Here is a 17,301-nt window from a genome sequence, read left to right as displayed (position 1 = left end):
CCGGACCCTCTCTCTCTCTCTCTCTCTTCTCTGCGGCCCGCGCACTACAACATCTGGCTCTACAACAACTAGGTTCCAGATGCTACCATGACACCAACCTGACTTCCCTGAACAAATGACCTCACCAATGTGTCCTGGAACCCCACCTCTCCAGAGTCCTGCCCCACTAGGGAAAGATAGAAACAGGCTGGGGGTATGGATTGACCTGCCAACATCCATGTCCAATGGAGAAGCAATCTCACCTTCTGCACCCTATAATGATCCTGGATCCATACTTCCAGAGGGATAAAGAATCGGAAAGCCCCCAATGGAAGGGATGGGATACAGAACTCTGGTGGTGGGAATTGTATGGAATTATACCCCTCTTGCCCTGCAATCTTGTAAATTATTATTAAATTTAAAAAAAGATAAAGTGAGACAGAGAGACTGAGAAAGAGGGAAAGAAACAGTAGTTTCTTCCAATATCTCTAATGTGGTGAGGGCCAGGCTTGAGCCTGGGCTGTGCACATAGCAAAGCAGTGCACCATCCGAGTGAGCGATTTTGCCGACCCTCAAAGAGAGTGGGGCATAAGGATAACTACATGTGGACAGGCCTTTTTCAAAACATTATTTCTTCTGAGATCAGATGAGATCGGGCGTGTTCAGGGTGGTATGGCCGTAGACAAAACATTTCTATGATTTATTGATTGGCTGATGAGAGAGAGCCTAGAGGACCACTCCGGCATAAATGGTGCTGGAAATCAAACTCACTACCTTTTTAAAAATACATTTTTGGGGGAGTTGGAAGGTAGCGCAGCGGGTTAAGCGCATGTGGTATAAAGTGCAAGGGCCAGTGTAAGAATCCCGGTTCGAGCCCTGGCTCCCCACATGCAGGGGAGTCGCTTCACAGGTGGTAAAGCAGGTCTGCAGGTGTCTGTCTTTCTCTCCCCCTCTCTGTCTTCCCCTCCTCTCTCCATTTCTCTCTGTTCTATCCAACAATGACAACAATAATAACTACAACAACAATGAAAAACAACAAGGGCAACAAAAGGGAAAATAAATATTTTTAAAAACCACTTTTAAAAAATGCATTTTTTAACATTTCCTTTTCTTATAACTTCTAAAATTGCATTTTCATCCATTTACTTTGGATAGAGACAGAGAGAAATTGAGAAGGAATGAGGAGCTAGAGAGGGAGAGAGAGAGAAAGAGAGAGAAAGAGAGAGACACCTGCAGCATGGTTTCACCACTCATGAAGTTCCCCCTACAACTGGTGGCCAAGGGCTAAACCTAGGTCCTTGAACATTATTGTGTGTGAGCTTAACCAACATTTCCATTGCTTGACCCCCCCAATTTTATTTTCTATTTTGTTTACTTTGGATAGAGATAACTTGAGAGGGAATGAGGAGATAGAAAGAAAGGGACACCTGCAGCATTGCTTCACTGCTTGTGAAGCTTCCCTCCTACAGCTGGGGACCCAGGGCTTGAACTGGGGTTCTTGCGCATGGTAGCATGTGCACTCTACCATATGTCTCACCACCCGGCCCCAAATTCAGTACCATAGATATGCAAGTCTCAAAGTCTCCCACTGAGCTGCCTTTCTGACTGTGCACAAGCTTGCATTCTGGTGAAGCTGGAGCCTCATACATGTGTGACCTCACTGCTCTGGGCCAATTTTTCATTTGGGTAAAGACAAAAAGACACACACACTCACACACACACACACACACAGAGAGAGAGAGAGAGAGAGAGAAAGAGAGAGATCAAAGCACTCCCTCCAGCACCATTGCACTTCCCATGTAGTGCTGAGGTTCAAACTTGGATCACATGCATGACACAACACACATCTTACCTGATAAGCTATCTTTCCAGCCCCAAGCTGCTTCTTCTTCTTTTTTAACAGAGGCTTTTTGTTATTTAGACAGAGAAGATTGAAAAGGGATAGGAGTGACATTGATCAATAAGCTTATGTGTGGCTGGGCCAGGAGATAGCACAGAAGTTTACACAAGAAACTTTAGCGCCCGAGGCTCAGAGGTCTCCAGTTCAGTCCCTAGAACCACAGGTCAGAGCTGAGCAGTGTTCTGGTAAAAAATAAATAAATAAACAAAAATGGTGGTTCAAGTCCCCATCCACAAGATGGAAGCTTCATGAGCAGTACAGCAATGTTCCAGGTGTCTCTCCTTTCTCAATCTCTCTCTCCCTCTCTCAAAAACACAAAGAAAGAAAAAGAAAGAATATATATATATCATAACCAGGAATGGTGAATCCATGCAGACCCCAAGTCTCAGAGATAAACCCTGGTGGAAAAAATAGATACAAATGGATCCACTCACCAAAAACAATTATAAGTGAAGGTCAAATCATAGTTTTCTTTTACAAATACGTGGTGGACTCAAGGAACTCTAGCTGAAAACTATCAGTTAAAAAGATAAGCATCGGGAGTTGGGCGGTAGCACAGTGGGTTAAGCGCAAGTAGTGCAAAGTGCAAGGACCAGAAGGATCCCGGTTCGAGCCCCCGGCTCCCCACCTGCAGGGGAGTCACTTCACAAGTGGTGAAGCGGGTCTGCAGGTGTCTATCTTTCTCTCCCCCCCTCTGTATTTCCCTCCTCTCTCTCTCTGTCCTATCCAACAACGACGACGACAATACTAGCTACAACAATTTTTAAAAAGTACAACAAAAGGGAATAAATAATAAATAAATATTTTTTTAAAAAAGATAAGCATCTTCGGGAGTCAGGTGGTAGCGCAGTGGATTAACCGCAGGTAGCGCAAAGCACCAGGACCGGTGTAAGAATCCCGGTTCAAGCCCCCGGCTCCCCACCTGCAGGGGAGTCGCTTCACAGGTGGTGAAGCAGGTCTGCAGGTGTCTATCTTTCTCTCCCTCTCTCTGTCTTCCCCTCCTCTCTCCATTTCTCTCTGTCCTATCTAACAACAATGACACAATAATAACTACAACAATAAAACAACAAGGGCAACAAAAGGGAATAAATAAATATTTTTTAAAAATAAAAAGATAATCATCTTCAAAAGTGACAGTAATCTCAAGCATAACCTCGATTATAAAATAAGAAGGCAAAAAAATCAAGGTCATACCCATCTGTTACAACAATCAAAATAAATGGGATAAATTCAAGTATTAAAAGAGTACTGATAATCTGATCTTAAAATTATGAAGGGCTTCAAATTGTCAAAAACTACTCTGAAAGAACAAAGCAGGGTGGAGGGGGCTAACACTACCTGGTTTGAAAAGTCATGATAATGCTCCAGTCCTGTAAACAGCTGGTATCCGGGTACAGAAAAACAAGCAGGCCAATCAATGGAATAAATAGGCTATTGGGTCCAGAAATGAGTCTAGTCTGCTAGTTATCTACTCGAGGACAACTAGAACAATGATAACATTTTCAACAAATAGCACTGGAATACTATGGACACCCAGATACAAAATAAGAAGAAGGAGAAGAAGAAGAAATAAAGAAAGAGAAGGGGGGGGGAAGCATTTGGATCTGTACCTCTCACAAAGAGAAAAATTAACTCCAAATGGATCAAAGGCCAAAATGTGAAACGTACAACTGCAAAACTTCTGAAAGAAAACATAAGACAGAAAACATGACCCAAGGCTAGGTGAGAGTTCTTAGATCACACACACACACACACACACACACACACACACACACACACACACTGTACAAAAGTAAAAAACAACTGGTGGAACTTTACTGAAAATAAAAACGTTCTTAAAAAAAAATACTGGTAGTCGGGCTGTAGCGCAGCGGGTTAAGCACAGGTGGCGCAAAGCACAAGGACCGGCATAAGGATCCCGGTTCGAACCCCGGCTCCCCACCTGCAGGGGAGTCGCTTCACAAGCGGTGAAGCAGGTCTGCAGGTGTCTAGCTTTCTCTCCTCCTCTCTGTCTTCCCTCCTCTCTCCATTTCTCTCTGTCCTATCCAACAATGACAACAACAATAATAACTACAACAATAAAACAACAAGGGCAACAAAAGGGAATAAATAAATAAAATAAATATTTTTTAAAAATACTGTGAAGAGAATGGAAAGAGAGGCTTTAGACTTTGGGGAGAAAAAAAAAACTTGGCTCAGCACGTAACTGATAAAGACCTTGTACCCAGAACAAGAAATAATCCTCAGAACTCAATCACAAGAATAATTATGGAGAGTAGGTAGGGTGGGGGAATAACTCTGTTGGTAAGTGCAGGGCTTGCATGCCTGAAGCTCCTGGTTAAATCCCAGCACTGCAAGTAAGAAAGTGGCACTCTGGTGTAGTCTGGGAGGTGATGCTGTGGATAAAAGCAATGAACTCTCAAACATGAGGTCCTGAGTTCAATCCCTGGCAGCACATGTGCCAGAGTGATGTCTGGTTCTTTCTTTCCTATCCTTCTCATAAATAAATAAATAAAATATTTTTTAAAAAAAGAAAGAAAGAAAGTGGCACTTGGGGGGGGGGAGCTGGGCAGTAGCGCAGCAGGTTAATCACACATAGCACAAAGAGCAAGGACCAGCGTAAGGATCCAGGTTTGAGCCCCCAGCTCCTTACCTGCACTCTTCACCCACAAGTGTTAAAGCAGGTCTTTCTCTCCCCCTCTCTGTCTCCCAGCCTCTCTCAATTTCTCTCTGACCTATCCAACAACAATGACAGCAATAATAACAACAATGATAAACAACAAGGGCAATAAAAAGGGGGAAAAATAGCCTCCAGGAGCAGTGGATTCATAGTGCGGGCACCAAGCCCCAGAGATAACCCTGGAGGTAAAAAAAGAAAGAAAGAAAGAAAGAAAGAAAGAAAGAAAGAAAGAAAGAAAGAAAGAAAGAAAGAAAGGGGCACTCTGGTCTCTCTCTCTCTCTCTCTGTTACTAGATCACTGCTCATCTCTGGCTTATGGTGGTGCAAGGGATTGAACCTGGGACTTTGGAGCCTGGGGCATGAGACTTTTCACATAACCATTATGCTATCTACCTCCATCCCTCTCTGCACTCTTTCTCTCTCTCTTTTAGGTGGTCTTTATCATTTTCAATTTCATTCCACACAGGCCAACCTTTTCTTTCTTTTTATTTCAGAGAAAGAGAGGGAGATTCCTCTAGTGCCATGGAACTCTGGTGCAGCGCTTGAACCTGAACTGTGTTTCTGGTCAACTGTGGTCATCTCCGGGGCTTCAACTGCTCTAGGTGGACTTTTTTTCAGGGAGGGAGGGACGGAAGGAAGGAGGGAGGTAGAGAGAGAGAGAGAGAGAGAGAGAGAGAGAGAGAGAGAGAGAGAACCATAGCACCGCAGTTTTATTCAGTGCATTGGGACCAAGCTTGAACCTAAGTTAAGCACATGGCAAAGCAGCACACTATCCAAGGAGGAACTTTGCCAGCCCCAATAAAGAAATCTTTATGTAGCCAAGAGGCGGTGCACCTGGTTGAGCGCATATTACAATGTGCAAGGACCTGAGTTCAAGCCCTTGGTCCCCACGTGCAGGGGCAAAGCTTTCTGAGTGGCGAAGCAGGGCTGATGGTGTCTCTCTGTTTCTCTCCCTCTCTATCTCCCCCTTCCCTCTTGATTTCTCTCTATCCTATCAAGTAAAAGAAAAAAGAAAGTGGTGTGTGTGTGTGTGTATGTGTGTGTGTGTGTGTGCACGCATGTGTGTGTTAACAAGAAGATAATGGCCACTAGGGGTGGTGGATTCATCATGCAGGCAGCAAACCCCAGGAACAACACTGGTGGCGAGAAAAGAAAAGAGGAAGTGCACCCAGTTAATCGCACACACTACCTGAGCTCAAGGCTCTGCTCCCCACTTGGAGGGGAGATGTTTTATGAGTGGTAAAACAGGTCAGCAAATGTCTATCACTCTCCCTCTCTAGCTCACCTTTCCCTCTCAATTCCTTCATTTTTAATTTTTTTTACATTTATTTATTTTCCCTTTTGTTGCTCTTGTTTTTAATGTTGTTGTTATTGATATCATCATTGTTAGATAGGACAGAGAGAAATGGAGAGAGGAGCAGAAGACAGAGAGGGGGAGAGAAAGAGAGACACCTGCAGACCTGCTTCACCGCCTGTGAAGTGACTCATTCTCCTGCATGTGGGGACCGGGGGCTTGAACTGAGATCCTCACGCGGGTCCTTGCACTTCGCGCCACGTGTGCTTAACCTGCTGCGCTACTGTCCAACTCCCGCTTCTCAATTTCTTTCTTTTTTTAAGAATAATTCAGGATTCACCTTCTCCTAGCAGTCTTTTGTAAATATTTATTTATTTATTTATCCTTTTTGTTGTTCTTGTTGTTTTATTGCTGTAGTTATTATTGTTGTCGTTGTTGGATAGAACAGAGAGAAATGAAGAGGAGGGGAAGACAGGGAGGGAGAGAGAAAGACAGACACCTACAGACCTGCTTCACTACTTGTGAAGCAACTCCCCTGTAGGTGGGGAGCCAGGAGCTCTAACGAGAATCCCTACCCTGTCCTTCCACTTCACACCACCTGCACTTAACACGCTTTTTAAAAAATATTTATTTATTCCCTTTTGTTGCCCTTGTTGTTTTATTGTTGTAGTTATGATTGTTGTTGTTACTGATGTCGCCGTTGCTGGATAGGACAGAGAGAAATAGATAGAGGAGGGGAAGACAGAGAGGGGGAGAGAAAGCCAGACATCTGCAGACCTGCTTCACTGCTTGTGAAGCGACTCCCCTGCAGGTGGGTAGCCGGAGGCTCGAACCGGGATCCTTAACACCTGTCTTTGCACTTTGTGCCACGTGCACTTAACCCACTGCGCTATTGCCCACCTCCCCGACCCTCTCAATTTCTATCTGTCCTATCAAGTAAAACAGAAAGGTAAAAAAAAAAAGTAAATCAAATGGCCACCAGGAACGGTAGATTTGCAGTGCTGGCACCAAGCTGCAGCGATAACCCTGGTGGGAATAATAAAAATAAATCAGTAGTAAAAGTGAAGGGAAAAAAGGAAAGGAAAATGAGGAAAAAGGAAATGGACTGCTATGATCATGACAAATTTGCATGTGGTGTTGGAGAATACACACAAGGCCTTTGCACATCTGCAATACTGCTGAACAGCCTCTCTTGGTCTAATTTTCTACTCTTTTTTTTTTTTTTTGGAGAGTAAGAGGCCACAGCACTGCCCCATCACCAATGGAGCACACACCCCTCAGTACAGATACTGTCCATGATGCTCCCAGATGGTAGGTTCCCAGAATTCAAACCCAGAACCCTGTTCTTGGTAAGGTGCCCACTCTACCAGATGAGCTATCATACAGGAGAGATAAGCCACTTTGGAAAAAAACTAATTTTCTTTCTCCCCCCCCAGAACCAGGGCTTCACGTATGCATGTTTTTCACTGATCCAGGCAGATTTCTCAAAGAGAGACAGAGACAGAGACAGGCAAACAGAGAAGGGAAAAAACACCACAGCACCTGACTTTTTTTTCCTTCCCAGAGCACTGTTCAGTTCTGGCTCATTGTGGTGCTGGGGATTGCACCTGATCTTCCCTCGGTGCCATAATATCTCCCATGTGGTGCTGGGGCTCAAATCTGAACCACACACAAGGCAAAGCCCGGATTCTACCCGGTGAGCTAACTCTCTAGCCCGAAGTCTACTGCTTCTTCTTTTTTCTTGATTATAATTGATTTTATTGCTCAGGCTTGGGAGGTGTCACATTGGAGGTCCAGTGTTCAAAAGTGGTTTCTGTCTTCCACCCTCCTCTTATTACTAGATGAATAAATCTTTAAAAAAATAAAAGTGGGGCGAGGGTAGATAGCATTAATGGTTATGCAAAGAGACTTTCATGCCTAAGGATCCAAAGTCCCAGGTTCTTTCCCCCACACCACCATAAGCCAGAGCTGAGTGTGCTCTGAAAAATTAAATAAGTAAAATATATAAATAAAAGTCAATAGGGCCAGATGGTGGCGCAACTGGTTGAGCACACATGTTACAGTGAGCAAGGACCCAGGTTCGAGCCCCCAGTTCCCACCTGCAGGGTGAAATCTTTGCAATTGGTGAAACAGTGCTGCAGGTGTCTCTCTTTTTAATCTCCCTATCTTCCCTTCCCCTCTCAGTTTCTGTCTCTATCAAATGAACAAATATAATATTTTAGAGATAATAAATAGAAAAATAAAAATAAGTCAAGCCAATAAAAATAGATGTTATGAGAGACAGAGAGAAGAACATTCCTCTATTCTCTGAGCAGTGGGGAATGAACCCAGGCTTCATGAAACCTTTGAGCCACTTCCCCAGGCCCTAGTGAAGTACTGACTGAGGCACAAAAAAAGAAGAAAAAGAAGGAGAAGGAGAAGGAGAAGGAGAAGAAGAAGAGAGAGAGAGAGTGAGAGAGAGAGAGAGAGAGAAGAGGAGAGGAGAGGAGAGGAGAGGAGAGGAGAGGAGAGGAGAGGAGAGAAGAGAAGAGAAGAGAAGAGAAGAGAAGAGAAGAGAAGAGAAGAGAAGAGAAGAGAAGAGAAGAGAAGAGAAGACAAGAGCAAAAAAATTCTTTGGACCTAGCAGCAATGACCCAGGTTCCAATTCCATCTCCCCACCTGCAAGGGGGATACTTCATGGAGGCCTATGGGTGTCTAGTGTCCTCTCTCTCTCCTCTCAATTTTTCTCTGTTCTATCAAATAAAATAAAAGGCTGCTGGGAATAATGTTCATAATGTAGGCACTGAGCTCCAGTGATAACCCTGGTGGCAATAAAAATTTTCCTGACTTCCCATTCCAAGCATCCTGGTTGTTCCAGACAGGAAGATGGAACCACAAATGTATACAAGGAAGCTTCCAGGTATGTCTGTGGAGGTGGGGGGATGAGGGAGGTTCACAAGACTACACACATATATCAGACAAGATTAAAAGGCATGCCTTAAATATGTATTCACTATGTGCTTTGTGTTGCCTCAACAAAGCAAAGTGTGAAGAAAAATCTCACAAACTGCATAAAATAACAAGCATCCTATAGCAGCTAAGAATGGATCATTGTGGGAGTCGGACAGTAGTGCAGCGGGTTAAGCACAGGTGACACAAAGCACAAGGACCGGTGTTAAGGATCCCGGTTCGAGCCCCCGGCTCCCCACCTGCAGGGGAGTCGCTTCACAGGCAGTGAAGCAGTTCTGCGGGTGTCTCTCTTTCTCTCCCCCCTCTGTCTCTCCCCTCCTCTCTCCATTTCTCTCTGTCCTAACAACAACATAAGTAACAACAATAGTAACTACAACAATAAAAAACAACAAAGGCAACTAAAGGGAATAAATAAATAAATAAATATTTTAAAAGAATGGCTCATTGTGCTAAGTGGTATTATTGTGTAATTTAGCTATGAAACGATTTTAGCATGTAAAGACAGAATAAGTGTCTGACAATGACATACCCAGTAGGACACACATATTATCATGCATGAGGACACAGGTTCAAGCCCCTGGTCCTCCTCACCTGCATGGGGGAAATCTCCCAAGTAGTGGAAGAGTGCTGTAGGTGTCTCTTTTTCTCTTTTTCTCTCTGTCTCTATCAGAAAGGAAAATAAAATGACCACTGGGAACTCTGGAGTCTCTGTACAAGTACCCAGCCCCAGCAACAATCCTCTAAGGCCAATGGGAGACAGAAAGTATTTGAACTTTGGGAGACAGGGAGGGTGCTGATTCAAATGGGCTGTTGTTGTCTTAGTGTTCGCCCAGCCCCATGCCAGTGGCATCATCCCACCTAGTCTGGAATGCCCCTATTACACAGCCAACACTCTCTTCCCTCTTTAGAAAGGCCAGTCACCCTCTCACCTCCAGGAAGCCTTACCCAACCAGGCCAAAGATGGAGAAGCATGACCTTCCTCTATTTCTGTCACCAAGTCCATCTTGGCCCAAACCTTCAGTACCAATGGCCTGTGAGCACATTAGCTCTGCCTGTCATGTGTTACTACAGAATCTGGAATGGGGGTTTGCTCCTTCTGAGCAAGGATCTAGAGCTATTGTGTTTTCATTTTTAAGTTTTTTTTTTTTAGTATCTTTACTTATTTATTGGACAGAGACAGCCAGAAATCAAGAGGGAAGGGGGAGACAGAAAGGGAGTGAGACAGAGACACACCTGTAACACTGCTTCAACACTCGCAAAGCTTTCCCCCTGCAAGTGAGGACTGGGGGCTCAAACCCAGGTTCTTGAGCATTGTAACATGTGCGCTCAACTAGGTGCACCACTACCCAGCCCCTTGTGTTTTTATTTATTATTTTAAGATCAGTGCGGCACCCAGAAAGTGGTCACCTAATAGGACAGGTCTTTTCTGTGCTCACCTTCTCATTGAATCAGCAGGGCTGAACTAGGCTCTCACCTTTTGGGGGCATGATGGGGAAAAAAAGACAGCTCATCTCTTGAATCTATGTCTAAGCACCTCCTAGTTATCAGGTCATCAGAAATCACTGGAGGTTAAGACTAATTGCCCTGTGCTCCCCTCCCCCAAGGTCTAAGCAGTTCAGTCTGAGGGGTGGGGAGGGACTAGTAAGTGAAGTGGCTCTGGGGTGGTCCAAGAAGGAGGACAGTCCACCTTAACCTGGGCCTCTTGCCATTGTGGGTGGCCTCAAGGATCTCAGGCAATCTCCATCCATATGATAACAGATAGAAGCTCCAAGGTGTTTGTGGGAGAACAGGCCAAAGGTAATGCCCAGCCCCCAGCCAAAACCGCTGGGCACTGGCCTAGAACGGGTGGATCCATCATCTTTTCAAGAGAAGTCACAGAGAAAGTGGGATGCATTGGATCGACCTTCTCGTGGTGCATCCCGTGAGTACCCATTTATTGGGGAAACTGACGATCCTTCCTAGCCGACTGAATCCACATGGATCCCAGTCACTTTCAAAGCCAGCAACAAGCAGACATCAGGCTCAACCTGACGCTGTTGACTGGCTACAGAAGAAGGGCAAACGCTAGAAGAAGAACAGAGAAAGTGAGCGGTGGTTGGCCAGTGAGCTCCCAGAATACTGCACTCCATAGGGCAATAACAACAAACTGGCGATTGTTAAATTGTTCCCAGGGGTGAAACATGAAGCCTTTCCTCAAAGGATCTAAGTAACTCTTGCAACCCTAGTCCTGCACTACACTGGAGCCTGCTAGTTTGTACACCACAAACACACATACACACACACACACACACACACACACACACACACACACACACTCCTAATTCTGTACAGTAGTAATCAAAATGTTAGCAGAAAGATCTAGTAAAATCTGTTAGTTTTTAAGATTCACATATTAATTTATGAGAGAACCAGAGTATCACTCTGGCACATGAGATGCTGCAGAATAAACCCAGGACCTCCTGCATGCTCCATCCACTCAGCCACCTCCCAGGCCCGCCATCTTGGTTTTAGGAATGGATTGGATGGGTAACACCGTCAAAGAAGTGGCTGATTCCCAGAGCCTCACAAAGTCAATGATATGTCAAAGGAAAATGATAGCAGCGGCAGTGACAACAGTCACAGTAGTAACAACAACTGACACTTGCTAGGTGGGTAATTTGTGCCTGACAGAATACAAGAAAATGGTATGGCAGAACCTCAGGGAGATCTTGCTTCTTGTTAGTGTCTAGAGAGAAATGGTCCACCACTTTCCCTGGCAAACCTTCCCTTCAGCCTGGCCCTCCTCCTCATCTGGGGAGCAGACTGGGGTATCTTTGCCAAGCAACTCGCCTTAGGACACAGTTTTCCAGCCAGAGAGTCAGAGCACCCTGGCATGGTCTTGCAGTGCTGCATTGGGCTGAGGTAGGGGCCTAGTGAGAGGGGAGAAGATGTTTGTGGTGTCCCCCCTTAACAAAGCCCAGTCACAGGGGAAGGAAAGCAGCAGGGCAAATGTATGGCTGGTCCTCACCATTGGTGTTTCTTGAGTGATCCACACAGAAACAGACGGGACTTCCTCAAGCCCTTTGGATCCCACCAGTGGAGAAAATGAAAACTCTTGGTCCAGGAGGTGGCACAGTGGATAAAGCATTGGATTCTCAACCATGAGGTCCTCAATTCAATCCCCGGCAGCACATGAACCAGAGTGATGTCTGGTTCTTTCTCTCCTCCTATCTTTCTCATGAATACATAAATAAATTCTTTAATGAAAGAAAGAAAGAAAAAATGAAAATTCTCTGCTCTCCTCCTGAACTTCTGGGCTTCCAGAACGTTCCAGAGGCCCAGGAAAAGTGGGCCTCATGCAGCCCAGGCCTGCCATGGACACTTGTGGCATGTCAGCTCTCCTATCTTTCTGTGCCCCTCCAGTCTCCTTTCCTTTCTCCTCAGAACCTATGTATTCACTTGGGAGTGGATGGGGGCCCCAGAGTTCACAATGAAGTTCCTTCAGCTTGGGTGGCAGGGGAATCTGGTGCCTCTATATCACTCCCTCTCTCCTTCAGGGGTTCCTACTGCAACCAGCTCTTTGATGGAACACGCATTTGCCATACAGTTAACCAGGATTTGAAGGTCAGCCTGTGACCAGGAAAGAGAAAGGAAAAGGTGTTTTGTCCCTTTTCTGTCGGGCCAAAGCCCCCCTCCACCCCACCCTCACAAACACCCCCCCTTCCCAGCCACTGCTGACCTCAGAGCCCAGCCACCTCCACAGCCTGCTCCAAGGAGCGCAATTAGCACCTAACTGGCCAAGCCCAGCTGCCAGTGTTGCCTCTGATTGTTTCAGTGTCTTAGTCATTCCTCTCCCCCACACACACACCCTTCCTCTTCTCCGCTCCCCCACAGCGCCTAGCACAGGTTGGGCACACAGTAGGTGCTAATAAATGTCTGCTGAATGGAACCACAGGCCATCCCTGTGAGGTCAGAACCCTCCCCAGCACCCGGACCAAGCAGTTCCTTGGCAACCAGGCGCTGGGGGGCCCCCAGCTCCAGGCACACCGATTACAAGCCTCAGCGGCCTGAGCTTCCACAGGCAGCTTGGTGTTGATGAGAACAGCCCCTGACCCCTAGGAAAGCGTCCATGGCATTCTGGGAAGCTCAGATGAGTTTTCTTCCTCCCCTGCAGAACTAGTTTGCAGCCCAAGCACCAGGACACAAGAATCAATCGGCAGCAAAGCCAGAAACCTCTTTGCAGCTTGGCAAATCCTGGAGAGATAACCCAGCAACTCAAGGCCCTTCTCAGCTGGGTGGGGCAGGGGCGAAGAGGAAGGGGTTTGGATACATCGGAGACGGGCATGGGACCTGCCATTCCAAGGGGCTAAAGGGATGATTTCAAGGGGGTGGTTCTGGGTGGCTCCCAGAAGTCACTGAATGCTCATGCTTATCTCCTGCAGCCCACTCAGGCCTAATCTTTCCTCTCACCCACCTAAATCCCAGGGCAGGCCACTGTCCACCTCACCCCCCAACACACACACACACACACACACACACACACACACACACACACTCAGGGGGGGCAGGGATCCAGAACAGTACTCAACCAGAGTCCCTGGGCCAGGAGATGCCTGCAGAACTTCAGAGCCTGTTCCCCACCCCCATGGCCCAGCCCCTGACTCTGGGACAGACTGAGTCTGGCTTTGAATGATGGTTATTTATATACTGACTGAACCACTCTCCCTGTCTCCTCCTCCTCCCCTGGCCTGGGCCAAAAGGTACACACCGTGCCCGAAGGCAAGCAATGCCATTTCACCTCTCTTGCTCCCTCACTGCCACTTTGCCCGTGCCCAGCACTGGCTCTCAGCAAACACCTGCCCAGTGGAATCGGAGCTTTGGGGCGAGCCAAAAAGGCCATGATAGCACGGTGCTGGTTGCTCAGTAGGCAACAGCAGTGAGGCTCAGTGTGTACTTGAGTACTTGATAGGTACTTGAAGGGATTTCCTCCCTGGTGCCAGCATCACAAATAGTCCTCATCAACAGGTGAAGAGACAGAGGCACAGGATCGGCTACACAACCAAGTGTAAATAACACTTGGAGGTGGCCAAATAATGCTAGGAGGTGGCCCTGTGGATAAAGTGTTGGACTCTCCAGCATTAGGCCCCAAGTTCAATCCCCAGCATCATAAGTGCCAGAGTGGTCTTCTAGCACATGCACTCTCACTCTCTCTCTCTCTCTGTCACAAATAAATCTTTAAAATAAATAAATAAACAAACAAATGGCAACCCAGGAGGTGGTGCAGCAGATCAGACATTGGCCTCTCTGAAAGCATGAGGTCCCGAATTCCAGTCCCAGCAGTGCATGTGGTGAAGTGATCTCCTGGCTGGCTGGCTCTCTGTTTCTCTCTCTCTTTCTCTGATAAAAAAAATCATTTAAAATATAGGGCTGGGAGATAGCATGATGGTTCTGCAAAAGGCTTCCATGCTTGAGGCTCTGAGGTCCTATGTTCAATCCCCAGCACCACCATAAACCAGAGCTGAGCAGTGCTCAGGTAGATGATAATAACAATAACAATATATATAAATTAAATAAATAAGCAAGGCTGGGATTCAGACCCAGACACTCTGGCCTTGGGGACAAAGTGGGGGGGATAGGGATTAAGGGGTGCCGAGGACCTTGGCCAAGCTCAGGAGCAAGGAGGTCCTTGGGCAATCAGTCTGTGTCTGTTGGGCCTCTCAGGGTTCAAAGTTCCAAGACTTTGCAGGCTAGGGGGCATTTGGGACTCTCTCTCACACAGGTCCAGAAATGACAACTCCCAGAACCCTCCTTTTGAAATCCCAACACAGGATGGGAGACAGCATTCACTGTGCCTCCATGGACATTCAGCCAGTAGAGTGAGGCTGGGGGGGGGGGTTCCCCAGCATGTCCAGAGATGGGTGCCAGCTCCCCAGTGCCAGCCTAGGGCAGTAGTGGGAAGCATGCCAGACATAGTTGCAAACAAGCCACTCCTTCAGCTCACAACTAGAGGCTGGGTGAGGGTGGCAACGTGGAGCCTGCTTTGCAGTCTCCCACCCCCACCTTGAGACATGCACCCAGGGGCTTTGAAGTCAGATCTAGAGACAGCCACATGCAAGGCAGCTTGGTGTCCACACCGGCCAGGGAAGTGTGTCCTCCCAGACAGACCGCAGGGAGGGAAAGCAGCAGACTGCCATGCCAGTCTCCTGTGGCTCCAGGTCCCAGCGAATTTGCGGTTTCTCTGCCATAAATGCCTGTGTAACTAACTGCGGGGAGGGCTCCGCATTCTTCCCTGGATACGTGTTTTCCAGGCATTTTTATTGCTGAAGTGTGCCAGGGAAGAGCCAGGTCCCACTCCCTCTCTTCCCCCTTCTAACCTGGCGCTCCGGCCAGAGGTCAGTTTGCTGGGGGTGAGTCCCCCAGATGGGCATGTGGGCGTGCCCACCAGCTGTTGGAGCCCTGCTGCGGTGGCTCAGGGCCCTGGGGTGGTGACCTCACTTCCGCTCCTGCCTCCCCACCTCCCCTCCCCTCCTCCCATGTGAGGCCCCACCAGGCCAAAATCGAGAAGTCCAAGGTTAACTGTTCCTCCCCACTTTAAGAGCTAATTAAAATGATTAGCTGCAATGAACTGTCAAACATTAACCAGAAGAAGCTGCAGGACCAGACAGGCCTCGGTATTAGGCCTAGAGATGAGGGGGCAGGAACCAAGGGGCCATGGGGGTGTGGTGGGCTCTGGGGGGGGGTAGGGAGAACCGTGGAGCCCAGGTGCCAAGGGATCAGGAGGTGACCCTGGTTGGAAAACCATGCCTATTGCATCTAGTATTAGGGTGCCCTGGGGGTGGTGACCCAAAGACTAAAAAAGCATCTCCCTACCTCAGCGGTCCCCAGAACCAAGACATAGTGGTGAGAGTCGCCCACACACACTTCCCCGGTGCTCAGGTCTCTGGGCAACCGCTGGGGAGGGGGGTGTGAGGGAGGACACACTGTACGGGGAAGGGGGGGTGCCCGGGCTGCGAGAAGACAGGGGATCGATCATGGATCCAGCAGGTCCACACAGGAACCTCAAGTCACTCCCTCTAAGAAAGTCTGCCAAAAGGTCTGTACTTTGGCTAGGTCTTTACTTATTTTACTTCTATCTCGGCGACCCAGTTACCCCAGATCAGGGTGAGAGAGAGAGAGAGAGAGAGAGAGAGAGAGTGTGTGTGTGTGTGTAGCACAGACACCCAGACCCAGAAGCCTCTGAGAGCGTTTGATCAAGCCAGCCACCTCTCCGTCACAGTCCCGCCCAACCTCCTGCCCTGGGGCACCGATTTTGTGGGGACCTGTTGCAGCCATCGCTTCCGTCACGAAGTCCCGGCTCCCTCAGATTCCGACTCGGACCATCGATTCTAAGTCCACGCCAGAGTAGGAACCCGAGTCACCCCTCCACCGCCCCAACACACACACACACACACACACACACACACACACACACACACACACACACACACACACACACACACACTACACACACCCCGCGCGGTGAGGCAAGGGCGGGACTCCACAAGCCGCGGCTCTCCCACTCCTCCCAGAAGGCCCGCAGACTCCTGCACTGGAGGGGGGGATCCTGTGCCCCCCCAACCTGGCTGGCCAGCAAAGTTTTCCCGGTCCCTGAAGGCTTCGAGGAACACCGCGCCATCGACGTACCTGAGGCCAGGGGAGGAGGCTGGGCTGCGTGTCCGGGCTGCGTGGCCGGGCCAGGGTCCCCTTTACCACTCCGAGGGTTTGGGGGGGAGGGGAGGAGGTCGGAGACGCGGGTGTCCAGCCCCGCCGTCTCCCCCTTGGAACCGGGCGGGCCAGAGGCGCCGGGACCTGGGCGGACACAGGCGAAAGGAGAAGTGGAAGTTGAGCGCGGCGCCCGCTCCGTCCCGGTGGCCGCGGGGGCTGCCGCCGCTCGTCGTCCTCCCCGCCCTCCTCCCCGCCCGCGCCCCGCGCCCCGCGCCCGTGACTCACCTCGGCGCCAGGGCAGGCTGGTCCGGGCGGGCGGGCGGGCGGGCGAGGCGCTGGGCTCTCCCACACGTCCCGCCGCCAATGGCAAGTTGGAGGGCGCGATGCAAATACCAGGTGAGACGGTGGCGCCCGCAGGGAAGGATCCGGGGGAGGGGGGGAGCGGGGTGCGGGGATTGCCCGCGGAGGGAGGGGAGAGGGAGGGAGGGGGCCCTGCCGGCGGAGCCCGGAGCGCCCGGCCAAAGGGGAAACTGCGCCGGAGACTCACACGTCCCCTCAGGCGGTGGCCGGGCGCGAAGGAGGCTGGGCGGGCGGGAGGGAAGATCTGGAGGGAGGGACCGACGGGAGGGACCGCGGGCGGGCCGTCCTGGGGAGGGAGGGAGCGAGTGAGCGAGAGAACCAGGGAGGGAGGAGGCGGCTGGGTGGAAACAGCGCCCCTCCACCCACCCCACCCCCGGCCCGCCGCGGTCGCCAGCACAGCAGAGGGAGCTTTGCCAGGGCCCCGCACCACTGCTCCGTCCCCGCCCCGGCCTGCGGC

The 17,301-nt window shown here is 49.1% G+C and overlaps 1 protein-coding gene across 5 annotated transcripts in view; it reads right to left on the bottom strand.

The window, feature by feature from the left end:
- The window catches only part of ELF4 (E74 like ETS transcription factor 4), a 67,100-nt gene extending 50,498 nt beyond the window's left edge, over nucleotides 1–16,602 (bottom strand). For all 5 annotated transcript variants that reach the window (XM_060182590.1, XM_060182593.1, XM_060182591.1 and 2 more), the window contains exon 1: nucleotides 16,464–16,602. The gene's annotated coding sequence lies outside the window, so the exon portion shown is untranslated. The remainder of the gene's footprint in view (nucleotides 1–16,463) is intronic.
- Between the last annotated feature and the right edge of the window lie 699 nt (nucleotides 16,603–17,301).

Source organism: Erinaceus europaeus, chromosome X, assembly GCF_950295315.1.
Source record: "Erinaceus europaeus chromosome X, mEriEur2.1, whole genome shotgun sequence".
Classification (NCBI taxonomy): Eukaryota; Metazoa; Chordata; class Mammalia; order Eulipotyphla; family Erinaceidae; genus Erinaceus; species Erinaceus europaeus.
The sequence above is the reverse complement of the archived record's forward strand: the minus strand, read 5'-3'. Positions and strand labels throughout refer to the sequence as shown.